Here is a 6,735-nt window from a genome sequence, read left to right on the forward strand (position 1 = left end):
GCTAAGGACAAAAAGAGCATATAATGAGTCCTGGAAAAGGAAGTTATTATTACTAATCAGGGCTTCATGACTAGTTGCATATATGTATATGTTAGCTACTATCCTTTATTTTTCCCTTGATCTTTTCCATATTATTTTTGCAAGGTATGTTGCTGGTGGTTGTCAATAAGGTTTCCATGTGGAATGGATATCAACTGGAGATTGATACAATGGCTAATGGATTAGGTCTCAAGCTTTTAGGCAAAAAATGAGAATGTTTCCTTCAGAGTAAAGGATTGCTGCATTATATGAAGTGAGAGCATGTTTTGTTGTCAATGCTGTTTATGGTGAGAGAATTATAAGTTGCAATAATTAGTGGAAAATTATGTACAGATATTGAGAAAACAAAAGGGAATATAGTAGTCGACTTATAACAGGTATCAATTTGTACTGAGTTCTGTATGCCCTTGCCTTCTTTTTGTAGGGACTATAATGCTAAAATTACATATCCATGCTTCCCTTGCCATTATGGTCTGGATGAACTTAAATTCTGTGGAAATAAATGAAGACTAACAAAATGAGAAAGCCAAGGCTACTTACTCTGAGCTGGCTGTATCAAGGGAGTCGGTCGCCATGACTTGCATGTTGACTGATGCTCCAAGGCAGCCAGATAAACAGGGTAACTTCATAGTGGAGAAAAAGGATGGCTTCAGCTAAACCTAATTGGAGGCTCTTGACACAGTGAGAGAGGAGGCAGGGTCACAAGAAGGAATGCATCTTGTGTGATAACTGACTTTCTCTGCTTGTTCGTAACTCGGGAATGGGGACAAAAATTAGGGAAGCTGTCAGTTATTAATCAAGTCCTGGCCATTCAGGCCTATTGTTACAGAAGTTATTGCTTAGCTTCTTGGATTGTCACTAGTGTTCTGAACGAAAGAGGCACAATAGCCGTATTTCGGTTTCGAAAAGGAAAAAAAAAAACCTTTATTATTATTATAGAAACCTAATAGAAACAGAAGAGGAAAGGAATCTACACATAGATGAAGGTAACAGTAGGCAATAAATGAGAATAGGTGAAGTTACGTCAAGTAGAATACTTAAAGCATCCAACCTCATCAGCTGGGGAAGCTCCATGGAAACAGCCAGGCTGGAGTCTGATTGAGAGGACTGGGAGGAGCATCCTCCCCTCAGGTGAGACTTCCAACCGACCATCCCCATAAGGGCCATATTTATAGGGCAAATAATAGTGTTTGAAATTAAACATTTGTTAGCTGATGTGCAGTTTGGAGTGAGCTGCATTCCTATGTTATCATGTTCTTATATTTTCCAGGAGCCTGCGCTATGTGTGTCTGCCTCCTTCCATTTGGGGGTGGGGGGAGGAACGTGGGTGGAGGGCACCCCAGCCTGGGGCAGGAGGGGATGTGAGATAAGATCTGTAGCTCTTGGTGTCCAGACCAGAAGGGCCAGTTCTGACCTGGAGGCCAGATAATATATTTCAAACAACCAGGCTCCCAAGGTTATTCACACAGCATGAGTCTCACAAACAATAGGCTTTAGCCTGCTGGTGTATGTGCAGGTCCAGGTGGTCGGTTATGCGGGACAAATCATGGAAACATCTATCCATAGAGAACAACTAGAGATGGCAGTCTGACTTACAAATCTGACTTTGAGTAGGCTGACTTCTTTGGCTGTTTATTGTAGTTATGGGGTTGGGTTCCTGGGCATATTGCTGCAGGTTGTGGGTCACAGTTCTGTTGTTGTATAATGTCTGGCCTTGGTTTGTATATTCAGTCTCTTACTACTACTATTCATGACTATAATAATAAGTGGAGGAAAATAAACTTCTATGTAGAGAAAAGTGGAATATTGTGGGATGTATGACTAAGAACGTGGGAAGTACCTTTAAAGTACAAGTCCAAACGTATGACTAAGAAGCTGGGTTATAGTCAACACGGTAATCACTAATGGCTACATTATTTTAATTAGAATCAAAAGTAACAAAAATTTTGATTTTCAATAGTTTTATAAAACCCATATAATATAAACTAGTTTCATACTATAGGACTGTTTTGTAGTTGTGTACCTGTTTTATAGCACAGTGTATATAGAAGGTTCTGTTTTTTTCCTTTATAGCGCCGGGGTCTCTATGCATGTGCTCTTATCTTTTGCTGCCACCGTGTGGTTATATAAAGAAATAGTAATATAAATAGTTCTACTTCCCTTATTTTTTAGGTTAATCATCAAGGGGAATTTAGAAAAATTAAATATTAGGCCACAATTCCAAAAAAAAATAACTTTAGCACAATAAAATAATTGAGTCACAGATAACTTTTTTGTTAAAATATGCACATATACATAAATATATACATTTATATAACACATATGTATAAAAATGCAGTGCTCTCTATAATATGTAAATCTACATGGAATAAATATCTATGTCTGTGTCTATATATCATATATAATGTTCATATATAGTACTTATCTATATACCTGTGTATTTACATATAATAGACATCTAACTGAAAGATGTATAAATATTGATATATGTTATCAATATCTCTATATACAGAGAGAACTGTTTTCTTACTTGTCGGTATAAGCAATAAGCACACCCATTTATTTCTCTCCTCTTTCAAAATCTCATCACATTGCTAGTAAAAAATAGCCAAAGGTTATAAACTTGTAACAGTGAGAAGATCAAGACAGTTGCTCACCAATGTAAGGGCATGGTAAATGAAATTTGGTAATGGGCAGTTGTTCTGAGTTTGTGGAGGGAAGGGAGGATGCTGAGTGTGCTGGAGGAAGGCTGGAGTCTGAGTGGTGAGGGTAACTTTCCCTGACCACCATCAGAAAGTGGTGGGATATAGATAAAACTGAATAGTGGGGCCAGGAAGAAGGTGGTTAGTTAAGGAGTCATTCATTGAAAAATCAGCCTGCAGCTTCTCCTCTGCCTTAAAAATGCAGTGTAATATGTAGTCATATTATCCATATGTTCCATCTAAAACCTGGCACATTTATTTGAAGGGAAATTACAGATCTTTGTGTGGGTTTTGGTGACCAAGACTAAAGCTCTCCATATTTGGCATTACAGAATGTGTGTAGCCTAACCAGACTTCCTGTCTGTATACCTTACAGTTAGACCCACCAGTTGACATTCACTGCCCATGTTTGTGGAGATCTTTTTCTGTATTCCGTTTTAGGAGGGAGACCTACTGGGGGAAATGGATTTGCTTGACACCTAGGAAATTAGTTTATATCTCATCTTAAATATGAACGGTAATCCAATGTTTAGTTGAAAATTAAGTTGAAAATAGCATAAGGAAGTAGGACAAAGATGAAGAAGTTGAGAAATTGAACCTGGAAGTAGCAGATACCATTCAGGGATTTAGATGGTAACTTTCATGAAAAGAGGGACCATGTCAAATTTTATTATCCTGTGGTCCTAGAAGAGTGGCAAATATGGTCACTAAAGAAGTATTTGCTTAATGGATAAATGAAGATAGTAGAATAAGAAAGTTAAATTATATGTTTTATCAGAGATTTAAATAACTCCAAAAAGATTAAGAAAGAGCAGTTAGAGAACAAGGAAGAAATCGTGACAGTTTTTAAAAAAGCATGGATGATGAGACCATCAGTAGAAAGGATGTATAAGACATTGCAGGAAATCTACAAAACATAAGACAAAAAGAATAAAGAAGATTAATCCAGAAAGTTTAAAGATCTCCTACTAAAAGTCCCCCAAAGTGGCGACAGATTAGGGGAAAAAAGCAATCATGTCAAGTTTGTCAGAGCTAAGGAAAAATATAAATTGTCAGTTGCCATTGAAGGGTCAACAAGTGACAAACCAGATTAACAACCTCCTCCCTTCCCCAAATCTCAACTACAGATATGCTTATGAGGTTTCAAGTCACTAATAAAAGCTTTGGAAAGTTTCTAGAGGGGGCAAGGAAAAATAAACATTGAGAGAAGAAAATAACTCTCACTGAAGAACTTTCAGATTTTTCATCAACTGTATAATATGGTGGAAGACCATAAAGGTGTGTTTTCATACTTCTAAGGAAGTTATTTGGAAATTGGAATTCTTTAGTTAAATTGTCAAGTGATTGAAAGAACAAAATGATTTTCTTTTTACTTAGAAGAGCCAAAAGTCAGAAAAATCGATTCATATATCTGCTTTTGAATAAGGAAATCTTTAAAGAAGAACTGTAGCAAAAATTGAATGATTATGTAATAGAGAGGAGAATATAGGATATGCAAAATATTGGAACTTACCCAAGGGTGCAAAGAAAAATCAATCTTAGTATAAATAGATGCACTGTCGATCAGTGAACACAGCGAGGATGGAAAGTTGAAAACAGAGGGCTCGGGAGGGATATAAAGTTAAAAAGGTGATTTATGCAGTAAGTACTAGGATTAAAAGTGTGTTTCTTCATGAAAATATACACTGACAAGAAGAAAAGTAAGCCAATTAAAAATTTAAAGTTGTAGGGGAGCCTGGTGGCTCCGTCAGTTAAGCGGTTAAGCGTCTGTCTTCGGCTCAGGTCATGATCCCAGAGTCCTGGGATGGAGCCCTGCATCAGGCTCCCTGCTCAGCGGGGAGTCTGCTTCTCCCTCTCTCTCTGCCCCTCTCCCTGCTTGTGCTCACGCTCTGTCAAATAAATAAAATCTTAAAAAAAATTAAAGTTGTATTAAAATCTCACTCTAAAGTAATTATGCTAAATACTGCTTGATATCTGTGGCTAGTTATTTTAATTTATAATGAAAGCTTACAGATTTCAGTTGAATTAAACTAGTTTCTGGTGTTTTGAAATAATATGACCATAATATGACTTTTAAACTTTTAAAATTTTAGATATAATCTATTAACATTCTAATATAAAGGATGAGGATCTACACATTTTATGCCCACGTCAATCTCTTTTCTTCATACTCTCTCATTTTGGTGAAGTATATCCTCCATTTTCCTTGAGCACATCGTTTCACAGAAGGGTATTTTCCTTCTGTGAAAGGGCATTGAATGTAATCTTTCTGAGACACTGTGTGTCTGAGCATGATTTTAATTATATTTGAATTTGGTACTGTGCTAGAATTTTAGTTCAGAGATAATTTTTTCTCACATTTTATTTTATTTTATTTTTTTATTTTTTTTTATTTTTTTGCAGTTTTATACCTTTATTTGACAATCAGCGATTAGTTCTCATCCACATTAACTGTCTGTAGATTTTTGAAAGTGGTGACAGGTACATAGGTAACCAGTGTGTAGAGCTTGTTTGGTGAATCTTCATCCTCCTTACGTTTTCTGGACAACCGCACGCGGATACGGTATGGAACATTCCTTATTCCTTTGGCCCAGACAGCTTTGTTGAGCCTGGTGTCAATGCGCACATCTGGAGTTCCCATCTCCTTCATGGCAAATTTCCGGATCTCTTTGAGTGCCCGAGGGGCACGCTTCTTAAAACCCACTCCATGGATGCGCTTGTGAATGTTGATGGTGTATTCTCTGGTCACTACTTCGTTGATGGCAGAACGGCTCTTCTTCTTCTCGCCACCCTTCTTCGCGGGAGCCATTCTGCCGGGCCCTGGTTGGAAAGGAAGAGCGCGCGGTATTGTCTTTTCTCACATTTTAGAACATTGTTCTATTATTATACCAGATTCTAGTATTACTTAAAGAAATTCAGTTCAATTTTGATTGGATAATCCTTGATATGAGAGTTTTTTCCTTCCCTTTACCTAAGAAAGCTTGAGTGATTTCCTTGTCCCTCATTTTCTCAAAATTTATAAATATGTATCTTAAAGTCTTTTGCATATCTATATATGTATGTATCTTTATTGCTTTTGTCTTTAAGTATCATACAAGTGGGCTTATACTTTATAATCTTCAACCTGCTATTTTTACCACATTATATTTGTGAATGCAGCTGTAGTCATTTTTTTTAGATATTTCTAATTTAGTAATTTTCTCTGCAAATTAACTTAATTGCATTAAATTAAAATCCTCAATATTCTTAATCCATTCTCCTACTTAAAAATATTTAGGTTGTTTCTAATTTTATTTTGTTATGAGTATTATGCTGTGAACACTGTTCCATATATGTCCTTGTACACTGATGTGAACAGTTCTTACAGGCATGCATATAGAAGTAGAGATGCTAAATCATAGGAAATGTGCATCCTCATCTTCAAGATAGTGGAGAAATTGCTTTCCCTTGTGATTATACTCGTCAGTGTCTTTTCTTTGGTGATAAGAGCATCTTCAACCAAACATTGTATTGCTAGGTGTTCTAATCATTGATTTAATGCCTATATGAGGTGAAACTCATTTGCATTTCCTTGATCCCTGGTGAGGTTGAGCATGTTTTCATATTTTGTCTCTTGAGACATTTTATTCTGAAATTTGCCTTTACATGTGTCTTTTATTTATTTTCCTATTATATGTTTACCATTTTTACCAAGCTGTATGAGCTCTTTATAACTTGTATTCTAATCTGATGACAGTTTTAGTTATTGCAAATATATCTGTTTGTGGTTTCCCTTTTTATTAATTTTTTTGATGAGGAGATATTTTTATTTATAATGCAATAAACTGTAGCAAATGTTTTCTCTATGCTTGTGTTTTGTGTCTTGTTTAAGAAAATTGTTTCTACCTTACAATAGAAGTATCCTGCAGTATTTTTTTTCAAGATTTTTGTAGTTTGGATTTTCACATGCAGGTATCTATCTGTAGTTCTTTTTTTCTTTACTAGGGAAGTTTGA

General features: G+C 36.0%; 1 pseudogene; it reads right to left on the minus strand.

Annotated features, from left to right (window-relative positions):
• Positions 1-5,139: 5,139 nt before the first annotated feature.
• LOC114210161 (large ribosomal subunit protein eL31 pseudogene) lies at positions 5,140-5,586 on the minus strand (annotated as a pseudogene).
• Between the last annotated feature and the right edge of the window lie 1,149 nt (positions 5,587-6,735).

The sequence above is a fragment of the Eumetopias jubatus genome, unplaced genomic scaffold, assembly GCF_037043125.1.
Source record: "Eumetopias jubatus isolate StellerSeaLion01/CBP00866 unplaced genomic scaffold, mEumJub1_p1.0 scaffold_2, whole genome shotgun sequence".
In the NCBI taxonomy this organism is placed as follows: Eukaryota; Metazoa; Chordata; class Mammalia; order Carnivora; family Otariidae; genus Eumetopias; species Eumetopias jubatus.